Source organism: Bos grunniens, chromosome 21 (assembly GCF_055505025.1).
Source record: "Bos grunniens cultivar Pamir isolate PY7600 chromosome 21, Bosgru_T2T1.0, whole genome shotgun sequence".
In the NCBI taxonomy this organism is placed as follows: domain Eukaryota; kingdom Metazoa; phylum Chordata; class Mammalia; order Artiodactyla; family Bovidae; genus Bos; species Bos grunniens.
The window spans coordinates 15,969,266-15,991,217 of NC_141185.1; the positions used below are offsets into that span (position 1 = coordinate 15,969,266).

The following is a 21,952-nucleotide window of genomic DNA, read 5'->3' on the forward strand; positions in this document are numbered from 1 at the left end:
TGGTCAGGGAACTAACATCCCACATGCTGTGGGGCTGGAGCCTATTATACAGAATGAAGTAAGCCAGAAAGAAAAACACCAATACAGTATAATAACACATAGATATGGAATTTAGAAAGATGGTAACCATAACCCTGTATGCGAGACAGCAAAAGAGACACTGATGTATAGAACAGTCTTTTGGACTCTGTGGGAGAGGGCGAGGGTGGGATGATTTGGGAGAATGGCATTGAAACATGTAAATTATCACATGTGAAATGAATTGCCAGTCCAGGTTCAATGGCATGATACAGGATGCTCGGGGCTGGTGCACTGGGATGACCCAGAGGGATGGGATGGGGAGGGAGGTGCAAGGGGGGTTCAGGATGGGGAACACATGTACACTCGTGGTGGATTCATGTCAGTGTATGGCAAAACCAATACAATATTGTAAAGCAAAAAAAAAAAAAAAGACTGCTATACAACTACTTAGAACTTGAAATGCTCTTTACAATGTAGTATAGTTGATAAATGTAATTTAGAGATAAAAAGATTTGTTAAATTCTTCAGAAGAACAATGGGTTTAACATCTACATTATTCTGTCTGTTAAAAGATATTGCTCAGAAAAAGTTTTAAGTATCAGCAGAGGTTCAAATTACAGTTCATAATAACTCTGGATGGGTCAACATGGAGCATAAAGATCACAAAATTTAGTGACAGATTGTATAATAATTATTTAGACTATGTTACAATTTAAGGTGCATTGTTTAATAATTAAAATTTGATATTTTATAAGATATAATAATAAAGCAATTATATATTTCAAACTGTCTGAGAGCTTCCCTGGTGGCTCAGATGGTAAAGCGTCTGCCCACAATGTGGGAGACCCAGGTTCGATCCATGGGTTGGGAAGATCTCGTTAAATTATTAAAAAAAAAAATGAGTTTATGTCAAACTGTTTATATTATTTGAACTCATCTCTGATAGCTAAAACAATGAAGAATATTGCAAATAACGAGCTTATATATCTGTAAGTTGCTATTAATTAATTTAGGATTACTTTATTACAGAGCAATTTTTAATTTTTTAATCATAAAATTTAATTTTTTAACTAAAAATCATAGTGACCAAGAATATACATTGGGTAATCATAGGCGATGATAATTTAATATTCCTAGGAAAAACTTGATTTAATTTAAATTTCTTTTATTCTAGAAGTTACTTAGGAAATGACTTTAGGAGGCTTATCATACATGCTATAAAAATAGTAAATGGAATGAAAGAAATCAAGTCTCTAAAGAAGCAACACACTTCAATTTTTAAAATGTAGTCTATAATTATACAATAATGTGTTTTAATCCTCAGGGATGAGTTTTTTGGATCTTATTTTTCCTTAATTTTAAATGAATGGGAACCTTGCTGAGTTTGAATTAACATAGCATATTGAATTTTAGTTTTCTTTGTTTTTCTTGATTTTAAATGATGGACAAAGAGTTACGTTATTTTCTCTAATTTTGTGGCTTAAGAAATGTATTGCAAGTGTTATGATAAAGTAAGACTCAGGATATATAGTGTGACTCACACATGGTCTTTACATTTAGGAAGCTTCTTGTTTGATGAAAGAGATGTATCGGACATTAACTCCCTTTGCAATTAGGGACTATGTTAGAGACATGGACAAAAGTACCTTGGATGTCGGGAGGATGAGGAGATGATGCCAGAGGAAGTCAGGGAAAAATATAACATTTGGCTTGGATCTTGAAGGCATTTGACCAGGTGCAAACTAGAGGATGGAATTTCAGAGAGGGAACAGATGATGCAGAGGGAGAGTTTCCTGAATTGATGCTCAGTGGGGAGGGGCAATTAGAGGTGGCACTTGGCAAGAAGTTGAGGCTGACTGAGAAGGGTCTAGAATGCCTAGCTAAGAACTTTGGATTGCACTGGTAGTCGTGAGAGTTAACAGAGTTTTTAAGCAGTACAGTGACATGATCAGAGTCAGTTTTAATATATATGGCAGTTATGACTATTAAGAGGACAGCCTGGGGCAGATAGTGATTATTGGTGAGAGAGTCGCTCATTTGCAGCCTAGGGGACATAAGAGCATGAACAGAGTGACCATGAAGACAATCAAGAAGATTGCTCTGGGAAATGTTTCTTTTAGGATTGCTATGCTATGCTATGCTAAGTCACTTCAGTCGTGTCTGACTCTGTGTGACCCCATAGACGGCAGCCACCAGGCTTCCCCATCCCTGGGATTCTCCAGGCAAGAACACTGGAGTGGGTTGCCATTTCCTTCTCCAATGCATGAAAGTGAAAAGTGAAAGCGAAGTCGCTCAGTCGTGTCCGACTCTTAGCGACCCCATGGGCTGCAGCCTACCAGGCTCCTCCATCCATGGGATTTTCCAGCCAAGAGTACTGGAGTGGGGTGCCATTGCCTTCTCCGTCTTTTAGGATTAGGTATCTGTTTATGGAAGAGTGTGTATTTGGCTGTGGGAGTCCCGAATCCCTGGAGTTGAGTGTAACTCTGTGTTTCTAGCTTGGAAGATGATACAGCTGTCACTTAGTGAAGTCAAGAATTTAGGAAGCAGAGAGATATTTTAAAGTAAGATAATGAATTCAATTTGGGACATTTATTTTCAAGAACATCTATCTAGTAGGCATTTGGAAATACAAATCTAGAGGTAAAATTTAAGAGAGACAGATTCTGTAGTCATTCCCACATAGATAACAGTTAATAAAAGATCAGAGAGGAAAATATATTGTCTTCATTTAGAACATCAGTTCATACTGAGAGAGGTTAACTGATTTGTTTAAGGTCACTAGGAGATGGTGAAAAGCCAACATCTAATCTAGGCCTTCTGATCCCAGGTCTATTATCAAATTTCTTTTAGCCTCAATTTCTTCATATGTAAGGTGAGCATAATGATAACTTCCTTATATGATTACTGTTGCTGTTCAGTCACTCAGTTGTGTCTGATTCTTTACAACCCCATCGAATGAAGCACTATGCCAGGCTTCCCTGTCCTTCACCGACTCCCAGAGTCTGCTCAGACTTATGTCCATTGAGATGGTGACTGCAGCCATGAAATTAAGACACTTGCTCCTTGTAAGAAAAGTTATGACAAACCTAGACAGCATATTAAAAAGCAGATGCTAGAGGAGAACATAGGCAAAACACTCTCTGACATAAATTACAGCAGGATCCTCTATGACCCACCTCCTAGAATATTGGAAATAAAAGCAAAAATAAACAAATGGGACCTAATTAAAATTAAAAGCTTCTGCACAACAAAGGAAACTATAAGCAAGGTGAAAAGACAGCCTTCAGAATGGGAGAAAATAATAGCAAATGAAGCAACTGACAAACAACTAATCTCAAAAATATACAAGAGGTTCCTACAGCTCAATTCCAGAAAAATAAATGACCCAATCAAAAAATGGGCCAAAGAACTAAATAGACATTTCTCCAAAGAAGACATACAGATGGCTAACAAACACATGAAAAGATGCTCAACGTCACTCATTATCAGAGAAATGCAAATCAAAACCACAGTGAGGTACCATTTCACGCCAGTCAGAATGGCTGCGATCCAAAAGTCTACAAGTAATAAATGCTGGAGAGGGTGTGGAGAAAAGGGAACCATCTTACACTGTTGGTGGAATTGCAAACTAGTACAGCCACTATGGAGAACAGTGTGGTGATTCCTTAAAGAACTGGAAATAGAACTGCCTTATGACCCAGCAATCCCACTACTGGGCATACACACTGAGGAAACCAGAAGGGAAAGAGACACGTGTACCCCAGTGTTCATTGCAGCACAGTTTATAATAGCCAGGACATGGAAGCAACCTAGATGTCCATCAGCAGATGAATGGATAAGAAAGCGGTGGTACATATACACAATGGAGTATTACTCAGCCATTAAAAAGAATACATTTGAATCAGTTCTAATGAGGTGGATGAAACTGGAGCCTATTATACAGAGTGAAGTAAGCCAGAAAGAAAAACACCAATACAGTATACTAACATATATATGGAATTTAGAAAGATGGTAACGATAATCCTGTATAAGAGACAGCAAAAGAGACACAGATGTATAGAACAGTCTTTTGGACTCTGTGGGAGAGGGAGAGGGGGGGATGATTGGGACAATGGCATTGAAACATCTATAATATCATATAAGAAACGAATCACCAGTCCAAGTTTGATGCAGGATACAGGGTGCTTGGGGCTGGTGCACTGGGATGACCCAGAGGGATGGTATGGGGAGGGAGGTGGGAGAGGGGTTCAGGATGGGGAGCACGTGTACACCTGTGGCGGATTCTTGTTGATGTATGGCAAAACCAATACAATATTGTAAAGTAATTAGCCTCCAATTAAAATAAATTAAAAAAAAAACCAAAAAACTAAAAAAAAATTTACCTAGAAAAAAATAAAAATAAAAAGCAGGGACTTTACTTTGCTGACAAAGGTCCATATAGTCAAAGCTATGGTTTTTTCAGTAGTTATGTATGGATGTGAGAGTTGGACCATAAAGAAAGCTGAGTGCTGAAGAATTAATGCTTTTGAAGTGTGGTGTTGGAGAAGACTCTTGAGAGTCCCTTGACCTGCAAGGAGATCCAACCAGTCCATCGTAAAGGAGATCAGTCCTGAATATTCATTGGAAGGACTGATGCTGAAGCTGAATGAAGCTCCAATACTTTGGCCACCAGATGTGAAAAATTGACTCATTGGAAAAGACCCTGATGCTGGGAAAGATTGAAGGCAGGAGGAGAAGGGGATGACAGGATGAGATGGTTCGATGGCATCACTGACTCAGTGGATATGAGTTTGAGTAAACTCCGGGAATTGGTGATGGACAGGAAAGCCTGGCTTGCTGCAGTCCATGGGGTCACAAAGAATCGGACACAACCAAGTAACTGAACTGAACTGAGAATTATCACTTATGCCATTTTTATTGTTTAAAGACCAGAATGAAATAATATTAATATTAAAATCATGTTACCATAGTTGACTTTGGGAAGGGGCACAGATTATTTAGAAGGCATTAGCTTATGGGAAGACTTAAAAGCTTCCTTTAAGGATCTCAGTAATTGTGTTATAGGTGTGTTAAGGGGCTGATGGATAGAGTCCTAGTGTTTCTAGTGCCCCTTAACTCTAATGAGGGCTTCCTGGGTGGCTCAGTGGTAAAGAATCCACCTGCCAATGCAGGAGATGGAGGTTCGATCCCTGGGTCAGGAAGACCCCCTGGAGGAGGAAACGGCAACCCACTTGAGTATTCTTGCCTGGGAAATCCCATGGACAGAGGAGGCTGGCAGGCTACAGTCCATGGGGTTGCAAAAGAGTCAGACACAATGCAGCGACTAAACAACAAACAACAACAAAACTCTTTTAAGACTGACCTAAGGAAAAGGCAGAGTGAGAAAGTAAAGAGAATTGCAAGAGTCAAACATAAGGGGAAAGGATATGTGAGGGCAGAGTCAAAACAGCAGCTGCAGCAAATTAATGTCTACTCAGTGAAACTTGCCGAGGTTCAGAGGGTTGCACAATGCATGAAAATTGGTAATTCAGAAGAGATGGAAAGTGAAAAGTGCTGTAAGGGATAGAGAAGGTGTGAGCTTTTATGAGGTCCTTAGGGTCTTGGCTTTGCATATGTTGCATCAGTACATGCATACATGCACTACACGTACATACACCCATATCCACATCACCCTCCCAGTGCCACACATCCATCCACATTATAATTTTTAATGTCTGCGGCATTATCCTGCTGCTGCTAAGTCACTTCAGTCATGTCTGATTCTGTGCGACCCCATAGACGGCAGCCCACCAGGCTCCCCCGTCCCTGGGATTCTCTAGGCAAGAACACTGGAGTGGGTTGCCATTTCCTTCTCCAATGCATGAAAGTGAAAAGTGAAAGTGAAGTCACTCAGTCGTGTCCGACTCTTAGCGACCCCATGGACTGCAGCCTTCCAGACTCCTCCGTCCATGGGATTTTCCAGGCAAGAGTACTGGAGTGGGGTGCCGTTGCCTTCTCCGGTGGCATTATCCAGTTACCCCAAAACTAGTTGTTTAAAGCAACCAACATCTGCTTTAAATGAATCACAGAAATCACAAGCCTCAAATGGGGCAGAATTTACAAACTCATACGTATGCTTGTTGGTGGGAATGTGCTCCTGGTAGGCCATTGGTCTGAGATCTCAGTTCCTTATTTGTTGGCTGGAGGCTACGCTTAGTTCCTTGCCATGTGGGCTTCTCCACAGAGCAGCTCATAGCAGCTGGCCTCTATCAGAGGAAGTGAGAGAACAAGAGGGCTGATCAAGACAGAAGCCAGAATCTTTTTATACCTCAGTCTCAGAGGTAACATCCCATCACTTTTGCCATATTTTATTAGTTAGAAGCAAGTCACTAGGTCCAGCCAGCATAAAAAGGGGTGAGGAGGATACAATGGCCCGGGTATCACTGGGGGCTGTTTTCGAAGCTGCCTACTGCAAAATTACTTAATCAATCTTATATCGCTGGACATTTAGATTGCTTCCAATCACATCACATACCCACAACATTCCACTGTTTTTCTCATGCCTATACTATACCTCAAACTTCCAAAAATTCAAGTTTCAAAGCAACCCTTTCTTCAAGTACAGACTGCAGAGAAATACATTACTCCCCTACCAACTCCTCTGGAATTTTAATTAATAATGTTTTCTTCATCCTGTTGCAGGTATTTTAGATCAAAGAGATATTACTCATTTATTCCTTAATAAATTCTCAAGTTTAGAATTGATATTCTGTACATACAATGCTCTTCCAATTCAAGAAATGAAAGACAATGTCCTCAATAGAAAACCAGGCAAAGAGACTAAACAAGTGAAAAACAGAAATGACAAATTAAGATATGAAAGTATTAAATAAGAAAAAAGATAAATTATAACAAGATATTATTTTAATTAATCCAATTGACAAAGATTTTAAAATAGCATGATACCTAATGTTGGGAAGAATGTATATAACTAGGTATTCTCCAACATTGCTGGAAGGAGTTTGCATTTATACCTTGAGACCCATGAATTCAATTTGCCTGGGTCTTCTGGGCCTTCTTCTGTATCTTGTAGTTAAAATTGGATTGTTGAATTTTTCCAGTGTTAGCTGTCACTGTGGGATCACTGTCACTATATTTGAGACATCAGAATGTATCTGTCAGTGAAGTGAGAACAGTTTATCAACAAAGGCCATGCTGTGACCACTTTATGGGTGCAGATTCTGACAAAAGGATTCACAAATTGCCAAGTAGGTTAAAGACCGTCAAAACAATGGTGACAGTCATAACAGAACACACCTCATTATCATGAGGATGTGGGTGCTATAGAGCAGAACCACTGGTATGTGCCTGCGAATACTTGCATAGCACTGCATAATTCAACAAGCTCTCTCCATTATGTGGGGAAAAATGTTTTTGTCAAACTTCATTTACATAATCTAAAGTTTCTCCAACTCATTTTCATTGTCTTTTGTCCTCATTTTAGTGGTTAATATGATACATTTGGATCGAAAATAATTGATTTCTAGATCACTTGGAGGAAATGCCATATACTTAAAGGACTATTTCATTCAAAGGGTGTGTTATTCTCTGTTGCTCTATCTTGCAAACAGGCTTATGTATACCTTCTGACTGTTCCCCAAGCATATGATGGGACTAGGGGTAGAAGTCTTTTACTATCTGTCTTTCTGTTCATGGTATAATCCTTGACACTTACATAATACAGTGATTAAGTCATTTGACATAAAAGATTAATTTGAAGATTAAGAAGGGAGAGATGAATGGACAAGAGCACTTTGAAATTATAGGCCATGATTCTCTTCCAATTGAAGATATCTACTCATTGCCCTCTTTCCCTAGTTGAAACAAAGAGGAGACTTGATTTTCCTTGTGTATTGACTATAAAAAAACCAGTGATAATATGTATTCACATATGAGTGAATGTGTAATATAAAAGCTTAATAGATGTCTTTATTCTGGTTCTCAGAAACTTGATATCTGAGAATATAATTTAGCCTCAGGACAGGAAAATTATACTGCTTCTGTTGCCCCATTTCCTTCAAATCTGAAGCAAAAAATTCTACTTCCTTTTATGCCCCAGTGGGACAAGACCAAAAAGCAAACAGAAAATTTATTGATTCTCACATCTTTTAAGTGTATCATGGCCCTGTATGTATTTTACTTCTTGAGGTCCTTCCTTTTTTCTCAAGTTTTCTTTTTCCCTACTACATTGTACATTTTGTATGGAACTCTAAGTAGTTCAATCTAATGAATTAATGACATATCCTCAGGAATTGTGTTGTGAAGGGAAATGAAAGTCACTCAGTTGTGTCTGACTCTTTGCGACCCCATGGACTATACATACAGTCCATGGAATTCTCCAGGCCAGAATAGTGGAGCGGGTAGCCTTTCCCTTCTTCAGGGGATCTTCCCAACCCAGGGATCAAACCCAGGTCTCCCACATTGCAGTCGGATTCTTTACCAGCTGAGCCTCAAGGGAAGCCCAAGAATACTGTAGTAGATAGCCTATCCCTTCTCCAGCAGATCTTCCCAACCTAGGAATTGAACGGGAGTCTCCTGCATTGTAGGTGGATTCTTTACCAACTTGAGTTTCAGGGTGTTATTTGCTGATTAACTGATGGTGGGAATCCTTTTTTCACTTCTACTACCTACCAGTCTGGCAATGTTCTACTGGCCCTTCTGAATTTCCAGTTACCACAGGTAAGAGAAATTAATAATTTCTTGAATTCAAAAGGCTTACCCTATTTGTTTTCATAGCTGTTTTCATAAGTTCCAGTTAATATATACATTTGTTCTCATATCTTGTAGAAAATTCACAAATTCTTATCAGTCTGTCTTAATAAACAATTGATTTAACATGTTCTCCTTATAAAAACACTAATTTGAACATTCTTTAGGACTCCTTTACCTCATGTTTCTTTCTCTTTTACATGTAGACCCTTCTACACAATTGAAGCAGCAAGAAAGCTCAGCATGTCTTTCAGGTTTGATCCTTATCTAATGTTTTTTATTAACTAATTTATTTATTTGGCTGTGCCTGGTCTTATTTGTGATACACGGGATCTTCAATCTTTCTCAGTCTTCTTCAGTCTTTGATGTGGCATGCAGGGTTTTAGTTGTGGCATGTGGGATCTAGTTTCTTGACCAGGGATGGAACCTAGGCCACCTGCATTGGGAGGGCAGAGTCTTAGCCAAAGGACCACCAGGGGAGTCCCAATCCTTGTCTAATTTGTGTTTCAAGATCGCAGAGGTCTATGTGTTTAGAGATCCAATTGTGTGCTTTACCTAGATGTCTTATGGGCAGACTGTAAGCCTCCTGTTGTTCAGTCGCTCAGTCATGTCTGACTCTTTGCGACCCCATGGACTGCAGCACACCAGGCTTTCCTGTCCTTCACTATCTTCTGGAGTTTGGTCAAACTCATGTCCATTGAGTCGATGATGCCATCCAACTATCTCATCCTCTGTCACCCCCTTCCTTCCTGCCCTCAATCTTTCCCAGCATCAGGGTCTTTTCCAATGAGTTGGCTCTTTGCATCAGGTGGCCAAAGTATTGGAGCTTCAGCATCAGTCCTTCTAGTGAATATTTAGGGTTAATTTCCTTTAGGGTTGACTGGTTTGATCTCTTTGCTGTCCAAGGGACTCTCAAGAGTCTTATCCAGCACCACAATTTGAAAGCATCAATTTCTTCAGGGCTTAGTCCTCTTTATGGTCCAACTCTCACATTGGTGCATGACTACTGGAAGAACCATAGCTTTGACCATATTGACCTTTGGTTGCAAAGTGATGTTTCTGCTTAAGTAGACTCCTAGTGGGTCAAATAATTTAAGTAATGGTAAGCTAATTAACAGGCTTCCCTGATGGCTCAGTAGGTAAACAATATGCCTGCAGTGCAGGAGACACAGGAGATGTGGGTTCGATTTCTGGATCTGGAAGATGCCCTGGAGGAGGAAATGGCAACCCACTCTAGTATTCTTGCTGAAAAATTCCATGGATAGAGGAGCCTGGTGGGCCACAGTCCAAAGAGTCACAGTCAGACACAACTGAGAAACTAAGCATGCAGGCATGAGCTAATTAACATTCCACATATTTGTTTGAGTGAGTAAAGTGTGGAAAGCCATCCCTCTGTAAGTATTGAGATTATCAGCATTCTAAATTAAGTGGCAAAAGGCCACACCAGGATAGCATGATATTTGAGAGTAGCACATTGAAAATTCTTACTATAAGATCTGGCTGAGTTGATGTGATCACTTCTGATAAAAAAGCTTGTAAGGAAGAAGATTCAATCATTGTGACTTGCATAGAGATTCTATGCAGAATTAGTCAATTTAAAAATATCTTTTAAGTGCTTTAGTCTTGAAAGTGGCTTACATTTTTCTGCTGCTTGATTTTAACTTATATTGTGTGGCCAGGAGACAGAAGAGCATGGTTTTAAGTCCTAATTCTGCCATTAACTCACAGTGTGACTTTGGGTAGATGTTTATCTTTTCTAAGCTTCCTCATTCATGAAATTAGGGAGTTGTGCTAAATGATCTGCAAGGTACCACTAGCTTGAAACCCCTATGATCATACCTTGTCTAAATGGTGTATCCTCAAATTCCTGATTATTTGAAGATAGTACCCAGTTGATTTAAAACACAAAATAAATAAATGTGAACATCTAAAAATTTTCTATGCTATTACTACCATTTTAATTGTGAAGTCTATTTCTTATTTATGCCTTAATCTTTGAGCAAGCTAAGGCTGGCTGTTAAATAGTTCTTCTAATTAGTATGAATGGTTATAGCATTTAAAATCCTTGTCCTGTCTCTGATAAGATCAAAATTAGAGTGAATAATATGCCTTGGTTGAATATCAGCATGCAAACCATGTAGCTTGAAAAGATGTGTTTAGGCTCTGAGAATAAAGCAGAAGCCCGCGCGTTCTGACAGCTGTGAGAAACACAAAAAATATTAATGGTGGCAGTTAGAGAGCCAGGCCGAGAATAGCAATGCACAGGTGCGTTTTCCCCAGCACATGTGTTTCTTCTTTAGTATTCATGATAAGTTTCCAATACCTTCATCTTTACCCAGGAATTAGAAAACAGTTCAGACTTATTAGTTTGACTGAGAAACAGCCTAGAACAGCTGAAAGAACAATGTCTAAAGGGGTATATGTATCTTAATAAAGTCGTCTTCTATGATAATGCTTTAAATATCACTGTAATGCCATTTTTCTTTTCCAATAAAGTCATCATCATAAAAGTTTTATGGTTCTTTTAACATCTTACCTGAGTGGAGTGAAAAATTACATCAATTGTAGACTGTTTTATGTTACCATGTCCACTATCTTTATAATTTTACTTGTCTATCTGGCTGTGTGGGTCTTTGTTGCTAAACAAGCTTTTCTTTAGCTGCAGAGTGTGGGCTACTCTTTGGTTGTGATGTGCAGGCTTCTCATTGTGGGGGTGGCTTCTCTTGTTGCGGACCACAGGCTCTAGGCCACTCAGGCTTCTGTAGCTGCTGCATGTGGGATCAGTAGTTGTGTTTCCTGGGCTCTAGAGCACGGGATCAATAGTTGTGGAACATGGGTTTAGTTGCTTCACGGCATATGGGATCCTCCTGAATCAAAGATTGAACCTGTGTCTCCTGCCTTGGCAGGCAGATTCTTTACCCCCAGGGAAGCTCGGTCACTATCTTTAAATACAAGTTTTCAATATCTATCAACATTTTGATTTTAAAGGTTAAAGTGTCATTTATGGTTTAGGATAATTATGTGAAAAAACTTTTAAGTCAATATAGAAACTCATCACTTCAGATTAGCAAAAAACACAGAAACAAGAAGCATAAATTCTCATAAGAATATGTCTGAGCCCATGATCACATTGAATCCCTCTGCACAGTCCACAAAAACCTCAAACAAACTTAAATACATATCCCAAGTACTCTGTTCTCAGAGTTGTCAGGAGATATGATTCAAAGTACATAAGGCAGGTTCCTAGATATTGTGTATCTCTCAAATTCACTGTCAATGAGCAATGTGAAATATCTGAGTCTTGAATGTCTGTACAGATCTCCTTCTTATCCTCAAACTTCTAGTCAACTCAGCTACTTGAAGAAAAATGATGAAAATGGTGTTATGCTGCCATAGACACATTACTAGTAGAATTCAACCAAGCCATCAAAGAAAATTTTCTTTTAGCTACAAAATCCAGAATGAAAACGTGTATGTTAGTTTTTCTTTTAGGGAAAAATATTAGTTCTTAAGTCACCTTTTGTAATTAAAACCAAATGTCTTAGAATATATACCAAAAGTGCCTATTTAGAATTTGTATTAAAATGTAACTTAGGCTGATGGAGCTTTAATTTTTAACTCTATCTCTTTAAGACTACTATATGCGTGGGTCTGGTATATTCTAACAACAGCTAGGTGACTGACATTGGTCGCTGTTATGATGGCATCATATATGACACTTTTGGAGTCTATCATCTTAGGATGGGTATATTTTATAATTTTGGAGGAAAGAACATATCTTCCTTGAAGACACATTTTCCCCCCACATTTTCCACCCTCCCTGCCCCACATTTCTCTTTCTCTAACTGTTATGTTCCTAAAGTTCTTCTGAAATTTTCCCTTGCTTGCTTATGATGTGCTGATACAGGGTGATATGACTTCATCAAATTCTTAATTACCAGATGTGATGTGTCAAGTGAGACTTAAGATTGGTTATGCGATCAGTAATGACTATATACACACATATGCACACACACATAATTTTAAAAATAAGAAAATTATTCCAATTCTGTTTGAACTGATTTTGAGTATCAAGTTTCAAATGAGATATTGTTGTGTGTTATATAGCAAACTGTATATTAGAATCTATATTGCCAAATTTTAAGCCCCATTCTTAGAAAAGCTGATATTAGCTTACTGACTGAAGATTTTTCTTCTGAGTAGACATGTGATGATTATTTTTTTTTAAATCTATAAATCTTTTTAGTTGTTTCCAATTTGAAATTGTATATACCATTATTGGAGAAGGAAATGGCAACCCACTCCAGTATTCTTGCCTTAGAGAATCCTGTGGACAGAGGAGCCTGGTGGGCTGCTGTCCATGGAGTTGCACAGAGTCAGACACAACTGAAGTGACTTAGCTTGCCCACATGCATTGGAGAAGGAAATGGCTACCCACTCCAGTATTCTTGCCTGGAGAATCCCAAGGACAGAGGAGCCTGGTGGGCTGCCGTCTATGGGGTCGCATAGAGTTGGACACGACTGAAGTGACTTAGCAGTAGCAGCATACCATTATTACTTTATTTTCATGACAAAGTATTTTTATCTTTTTTGTTCTGCTGTGGTGGATTTCCAGGTGGCACTAGTGGTAAAGGACTTCCCTGTAGCTCAAAGGGTAAAGAATCTGCCTGCAATGCAGGAGACCAGGGTTCGATCCCTTGGTCAGGAAGATCCTCTGGAGAAGGGAATGGAAATCCACTCCAGTGTTCTTACCTGGAGAATCCCATGAACAGAGGAGCCTGGCAGGCTATAATCCATGGGGTTGCAGAGTCGGACACGACTGAGCAACTAACACACAAGTGGTAGTTATATACCTGCCTGCCAAGGTATACACCTGCCTGCCAATGTAGGAAACCTAAGAGATGTGGGTTTGATCCCTGGGTTGGGAAGATCCCCTGCAGGAGGACATGGCAACCCACTGTAGTATTCTTGCCTAGAGAATCCCATGGACAGAAGAACCTGATGGGCTACAGTCCATAGGGTTGCACAGAGTAGGACATGACTGAAGCAACTTAGCACACACGTGGTGGATTTCACTGTAATAAGGTTAATTATTTCTCTGATTTAAAGCTATTGATGAACTCACATTCCCTATTTCACTTTTCTGAACAATCAAACTTTGAGGAAATCCAGCACAGATTTATAGAGAATATTTTTATTGTATGGATTTGTCTGGAGTTTTGAGCAGCAAAGCAGGTTGTTTTTTTTTTTAATCAGCAGTTTTATATTATATCATATTATTTCACATATGATATGCAAATAGATGTCAGCTCTTCTGTATTTTAAATTATTTTTGCCGTTAGAACTTGTTCTGTAGCCTCACTGATTCATGGTGATGCATTATGAAGACAGTATAAACGAATGGGTAGGCTGTACTGAAGCCTTTTCATTTAAGACATACGGTTTGAGCTCAAGTGACCACTGTGGAGCTGCTGTAATAAAAAGTCCCCTCTGATATCACAGCAGGTGATTGATTTCCTGGGCTACTCAGGAGCCATGAGAATCAAATCTTTGTCTCTGCTTTGATTTTACCACAGTTAGATCTCACATCCTCATTAATCCTTTATCCTGACGAATAAATCAGTTCCATTCCCCAGTCCCAAACTATCTTCCAAAACATGATGACCCTCATGTTTTTGATAGGCCATAGAATCTACAGCTACCGGCCTGACTGAAGGAAACTGCCCCTACAAGCATGCTCTTTCCTACCTTTAAGCCTGTAAATACTTCATTTACAAAATCAGACCCATATCGTGAATGCTTTATGAAGCCTTAAAGCACTTAACTTTGCTTCCTCATTCCTAAATGCAAACCAAATCCACTCTTCAGACCAGTCTTAAAGTATATTGGACATGTGATTAAAGATAAGGACAAAATTTAAAAGTTTTATAGATAATGTTTGGGTAAAATTATGTGTCTGTAAGGGAGAAAATATTGGGTAGGAGAGAGAAAACTAAAGCCTTATGGATATGAAGTGCATCTATACTGGTGAATTCTGGGAAATATGTAGAAGGCTATAATTTATTAATGGGGGCATAATGTAAATCACTGCAGATGGTGACTGCAGCCATGAAATTAAAAGACACTTACTCCTTGGAAGGAAAGTTATGACCAACCTAGACAGCATATTAAAAAGCAGAGACATTACTTTGCCAACAAAGGTCCATCTAATCAAGGCTATGGTTTTTCCAGTGGTAATGTATGGATGTGAGAGTTGGACTATAAAGAAAGCTGAGCGCCGAAGAATTGATGCTTTTGTAGTGTGGTGTTGGAGAAGACTCTTGACAGTCCCTTGGACATCAAGGAGATCCAACCAGTCCATCCTAAAGGAAACCAGTCCTGAATATTCATAGGAAGGACTGATGCTGAAGCTGAAATTCCAATACTTTGGCCACCGGATGCGAAGAGCTGACTCATTGGAAAAGACCCTGATGCTGGAAGGGATTGGGGGCAGGAGGAGAAGGGGACAACAGAGGATGAGATGGCTGGATGGCATCACTGACTTGATGGACATGGGTTTGGGTGAACTCCGGGAGTTGGTGATGGACAGGGAGGCCTGGCGTGCTGTGGTTCATGGGGTCGCAAAGATTCGGACACGACTGAGCGACTGAACTGAATGTACAGAAATCTAATTTGACCACAATGAGATATCTTTATACACCATTATAATAGCTAAATGAAAAATAGCGTTAGTACCAAATGCTACCAATGACATGGAGAAACTGGATCTCTCATATATTGCTATTGGAAATGTAAAATGGTGCACCCACTCTGGAAAACAATATGATAATTTTCTTGTAAAGTAAGTGTGCCTTTATTGTATGATCCAGAAAATGCTCTTTAGGGCATTTTGCCCAAGGAAATGAAAACCTATGTTCACACAAAAACATGTGGATGAGTGTTCACAGCAGTTTCCTTTGTAACAGCAAAAACTAGAAACCACCCAATTGTCCTTCAGTGCTTGAATAGAACCAACTGTGGAACATAGATACAATGGTATGCTACTCAGCAGCAGAAGGAACCAACTACTGATACTTACAACAACCTGGGTGGATTTCATGAGTATTATTTTTAATGAAAAAGATCTTAACAGGTTATATGCTGTATGATTGTATTTGTATAACCTTTGTTAAACAATAAAACAGACCTAGTGGTTGGCAGGGAACAGGGACATAGTAGGGATGGGGTACATGTGTGATGTGAACATAAACGGGTAGCATGAAGGAGTTCTTTGGCAGTGGTAGAACACATTTGTATCTTTTTTTTTTTTTGAATCTAAATATTTTATTATATAGTTACACCTAAAATTGTGCTTTTTTTTTTGCTATATACTTTTAACTTGAGGACATCTGTAAAATCAGTACATTACAGAAATCCTGAAAGAAATTCCACTAGCTATTTGAATATTGCTTATACAAAGTATTTAAAGGGGAGGGGGACAAATGCTTCTTTACAAAACAGAAGTCAGATATAGAAAACTTACGATTACCAGGGAATACAGGGGAGACGGATACATTGGGAGATTGATACTGGTGTATACACACTACTATACATAAAACAGATAGATTAGGAAATGGCAAGCCACTCCAGTATTCTTGCCTGGAGAATCCCATGGACAGAGGAGCTTGGCAGGCTACAATCCATGGGTTTGCAAAGAGTCGGACACAACTGAAGTGACTTAGCATACATAAAACATAAACTAAAAAGCTGCTGTATAGCACAGGGAACTCCACTCAGTACTCTGTGATGGTCTATATGACTAAAGGACAAGTGGACACATGTATAAACTCATTCACTTTGCTGTACACCTGAAACTAACACAACTTTGTAAATCAACTACACTCCAATAAAAATATAAAAAAGTATTAAAGGAAAGCCAGCACCATATAAACAGCATACACTTAAATAAAAGAGATGGATGTTTAACATACAGAGTAATGTTTTTTATTCACTGATAAGCTAAAGGTCCATTTCAAGAAGTTTCTTTCTTTTGTATGCTTAATTTGTTTTATTAGCAAGCAAAGCCCTATAAAGGATGGCGTCATCTGGTCCTCAGACTCAGATTCATCTTCATCTTGACTAATCTGGAAGTAATGAAGCTCATAAGTCTCCTTGTCAGATGCAACCATAGGAAGCCAATCACGAAGATTGTTCTTTTTAAGGTATTTCTTGGTAAGGTACTTTAAATACCTTGTAGAGAACTGTTTCTCAGAAACAACTATGATTTTATTCTTGACACGTTCAATGTGAACGATATTCCCAAGATTTCCAGTCCTTCCATTCACTTTAACCTTCTCCCACAGAAACTGTTCAAAATTTCAAGAATCAAAAATTCCACCTTCTACTGGATGAGTAAGATTCAAATTAAACTTCCAGGTTGACTTCTTGGGCTTCTTGTCTTTCTTCGGTGGCATCTTGAAGGCTTGCCACGTGATCAGAGAGCAGATTTGTATCTTGATTTGGTGGTTTTAGAAATCTATATGTTTGGGATAAAATTTCATAGAACTACAAAACACATAAAGTGAAGTCGCTCAGTTGTGTCCGACTCTTTGCGACCCCATGGACTGTAGCCTATCAGGCTCCTCCATCCATCGGATTTTCCAGGCAAGAGTACTGCAGTGGATTGCCATTTCCTTCTCCAGGGGATCTCCTCGACCCAGGAATCAAACCCAGGTCTCCTGCATTGCAGGCAGATGCTTTACTGTCTGAGCCACCAGGGAAGCAAAACACATACATACATATAAACACGTGAATGTAAAATATTATAAAAAGTGGAATAAATTCCATAGTCTATAGTCAGTAGTCTAGTGAACACATTTTACCAATGTCAGTTTCCTGGTTTTGATATTATACTACAGTTGTATAAGTTGTCACTGTTGGGGGAAATTAGTTTAGGGGTACAAGGGACTCTATGTACTCATTTTACATCTTCCTGAGAGCTTATGATTAAATTATATATTATATAATTTTATATTAAAATATTTAAAAAATCTTATATTAAAAAAACCCTTCAAAACCAGTCTGTTTTTGTTTTAATGATGAACATCAAAGGTCTCCTTGCCTCTACAGTATAAATACTTACTGTGCTGGTCATTTATAATGCATCTTGTACTATTTTTGGAGGATTACATTTGGTAATTATATGAGAAAAAGACACTGGCTTCCAATGCCAGATAGAGATGTAAGAAGGGTGTTAAACTGAAATACAGACTAATTATCACACTGAAGCAACTCTCTTCACTGGGTGCTATAATATAAAACTGGATCTTGCATCTGTACCATATTTGATCAGTGGACAAAAGAGTAGGTACACGTATTCTTTTGTTCTAAGGAAGGAAGGAAGGAAGTGAAGAAGAACTAAAGAGCCTCTTGATCAAAGTAAAAGAGGAGAGTGAAAAAGTTGGCTTAAAACTCCACATTTAGAAAACTAAGATCATGGCATCCAGTCCCATCACTTCATGGCAGATAGATGGGGAAACAGTGGAAACAGTGGGTGACTATTTTTCTGGGCTCCAAAATCACTGCAGATGGTGACTGCAGCCATGAAATTAAAAGACGCTTACTCCTTGGAAGGAAAGTTATGACCAACCTAGACAGCATATTGAAAAGCAGAGACATTACTTTGTCAACAAAGGTCCATCTAGTCAAGGCTATGGTTTTTCCAGTGGTCATGTATGGATGTGAGAGTTGGATTGTGAAGAAAGCTGAGGGCTGAAGAATTGATGCTTTTGAACTGTGGTGTTGGAGAAGACTCTTGAGAGTCCCTTGGACTGCAAGGAGATCCAACCAGTCCATCCTAAAGGAGATCAGTCCTGGGTGTTCATTGGAAGGACTGATGCTGAAGCTGAAATTCCAATACTTTGGCTACCTGATGCGAAGAGCTGACTCATTTGAAAAGACCCTGATTCTGGGAAAGATTGAGGGCAGGAGGAGAAGGGGACAACAGAGGATGAGATGGTTGGATGGCATCACCGACACAGTGGACATGGGTTAGGGTGGACTCTGGGAGTTGGTGATGGACAGGGAGGCCTGGCGTGCTGCAGTCCATGGGGTTGCAAAGAGTCAGATACGACTGAGCAACTGGACTGAACTGAAGGAAGGATCATGGGACATGGAATGTTACATCCTATGTGCAAAACATTTATGGTCTGTGAATAAAACACAGGACAAGAGCCTCACTGCTAATCCACAATTGGGCCAAGAAATGTGCAATAAGTACTGCAAAATTAAAGCTAGTCCAGAGAAACAAGCAGGTCCTTAATTTCCATTGTCAAATTAGTTTATTTTAGGGGGGAAAAAGTGGATTATTTTGATGGAGAAAGATGAAGTAGCAAGGTGAGCTTTGGCACATTCTGATAGGCATGAACAAATAGAAGCCAAATAACAAAATGAACTAAGATTCAATGCTTCCCTTTCCTGTTTGTATAGTAACCACCTTAACAAACTGGAAGCCCTGTCAGACAAGATATTGTATTCAATCAACAGTGGTTTCCTAATTATTTTGGCTCAGAGTATGTCTCAAGGGTTTTCAAATTGTTAAAAATCCAATAATCCCCTCCAAAGGCTGCACACCTGAACACCCCCACCCTATTTCTTTTTGCCTGAGTTCCATCAACTAAGACAGGTATTGGTTTATGTATGATGAACTATGTCTAGTTTCTTTTTTACAAGCAAATAAATAATTTTGCGGCTCATTAGTCTGATCATTTTTCTGATTTGTTCGACCTTTGCTGTGCTTTTTTATCAGCTGGTTTTCTCAGACCTCATTTTCCCCTGTAAGGCTCCAGTAATCAAATGAATTCCTGGACTTGTCAATCTGATGCCATGACCTGTTAAAATGGGATTCATCAGAAGAATTTCATTATGTTTTTGTTAGAACAGTTGTCAGAAATCTTCCATTCCTGCTCTCTAGTCCCACTGAGTGATAGGTGACAGACAGAAACATGAAAGAAGTGAAACATTTATTACGAGTTTTAAGTTGAGATGCCAGCTGAGTCAAAAGCTTCCTACATATAGTATAAACACTCTGCAGAAAAGATTTTCCCAAAGCCTTTTGTGGAAATTAAACTTGGGATCTCCTCTTCTTGAAGGATTTACCTAGGTGGGAGAGAACTCTCAGTTTAAATATCAAATGGAATGTGCTTTTGGTTTGTAGCAAGTCCCCAAGGAGGATTTAAGTTGCATTGGCATTTGCAAAGAGGATTTTAGTCTGATTGCTGTTTGCCTTAAGAATAATCATTCACTGAGGCAATTAACCTGCAAAATAGAATTATGGGACTAAACCAGAGAAAAGGGGAATCTTTATTGAACCAGATGCAGATAGTTTTCATTATGTTCTTTCCAAGGCTGAAAGAACTTTCCTGAAAATAGTGACTTTCCTGAAAATAGTGACCAGGGTGGCTGTAACTTTCCTGAAAAAGAACTTTCCTGAAAATAGTGACCAGGTTGGCTGTACCCTAACATTCCTCTCAGCTAGACTAAACTTTGGAAAGTTTCTTCTTGACAATAGACCCTGACCTCCCTTTTCTTAGAGCATTTACTTTAGAAAACTTGCTATTGTAAATTCTTTCTTTGCCTTTTGAGATGTAAATCTTCTACAACTCTAGAATGTTTTTCTCAACAACTTGGGAGCCAGTATTTGAAATAGGATCCACAAGAAAAATAGAGTCCCTGTGTCCCATTCTTTTTGAGAGGGTAGAAGTCTAATTTCAATAAACATTAATTAGCAAATACAAATGCCTAATCACATTTGACCAATCTCTAACCTGATGTCCTCCAGGACTTTTCCTTTAGCTCACTTCCCCACTTAAAAATCTTCCTGCATTCAGTGAGCTGTGTTCATTCCCTATTGCAATAGTCTCTCTCCCCTGTTGCAGCAGTCTTGAATTAAAGTCTTCCTTGACTGCTTGGCCTTCCCAGGTGCTGCTACTGGTAAGGAACCTGCCTGCCAATGCAGAAGAGACAAGAGATGCAGGTTCAATCCCTGGGTCAGGAAGAACCCCTGGAGGAGGGCATGGCAACCCACTCCAGTATTCTTGCCTAGAGAATCCTGCAGACAGAGGAGCCTGGTAGGCTATACTCAGTCCGTAGGGTCTCACAGAGTCGGACATGAGTGAAGTGACTTAGCATGCACTTGACTGTTTAATTGCTCTGATGCAATTCTTCTTTTACAATAGACCCCAGATATATATATATATATATATATATATATATTTTTTTTTTTTTTGGACTTTATTTGCAACCTCTACAAATCTGTTTTGGTTTATTTTAAGAATAGAAAGTTTGTGCATTCAGTTTTGACTCTGTCATTAGATTACTTAAAAAAGCTATAAATAAATATCATTTAGGAGTTAAGCCCATCTATCTTTCTATCTATCCACGTATGCCTGTATGTATATATATGAACTTGCTGCCAAAGGCAACTGTAGGTATAATTGTATATATACTCCTCTCCTTTGGCATGTTTCTCTCTGGTCACTGAAACCCAGTGAACTCCTGTAGGGATGAGGAGGTCCTCCTCTCAGAACTAGAACAACAAAACCAGCTGGTTTTTCTGTCTTTGGTTTGATGCCCCCCTCTTACTTCTGATATTTGGTTGTATGTCTCATGGATTTGGGTTTAGCCAAAGAATGTTGTGCTTTTTGCAGAGAGCATCTGCCAGTAATAAGTGGAATCAGAAGCTATTGGCTCTTCAGAGACACAGCTTAATGCCCACAAAACTATGACAATGATTTGGCTTGTTCTCTAGAGTCAGTAAGTGTTAAGTTTTATCTCGGGAGCAGCAGTGGCTGCTTATCTTGGGGACCCAGCATCTCGGCTGATAATCACTAGTTACATCTCTTTGGTGAGGATGATATTTTGGTCAGTGAGCCAGGTTCAACAAGCCTTTAAATTATATTATTATAGTAAATCATATCCTCATTAAACGGGGCAGGGGTATATACAGCCCTCAGCCACAAGGGTCAGGAGACACAAAGTCTCAGGTGAAGGGCCATGGCTTTAAGCCACCTCAAGAGGCGCTCGATCAAATGTGTTCTCAACAATCATCTTGGTTATAAGGTACTGTACCCTGGAGTTAGATCGGACTGGCTGGAGTCTTCTCAAATCCTGTTTCCTCTGCTCTTTTGTCTCTGCCAGTTACTGC

At 39.2% G+C, this 21,952-nt stretch overlaps 1 long non-coding RNA gene and 1 pseudogene across 2 annotated transcripts in view; one reads left to right on the forward strand and one right to left on the reverse strand.

The window, feature by feature from the left end:
* Positions 1-21,952, forward strand: part of LOC147349178 (uncharacterized) — a 137,770-nt gene that overhangs the window by 22,094 nt on the left and 93,724 nt on the right. The gene's annotated exons all lie outside the window — the stretch shown is intronic.
* On the reverse strand, positions 16,731-17,365 carry LOC147349180 (ribosomal protein eL22-like pseudogene; annotated as a pseudogene).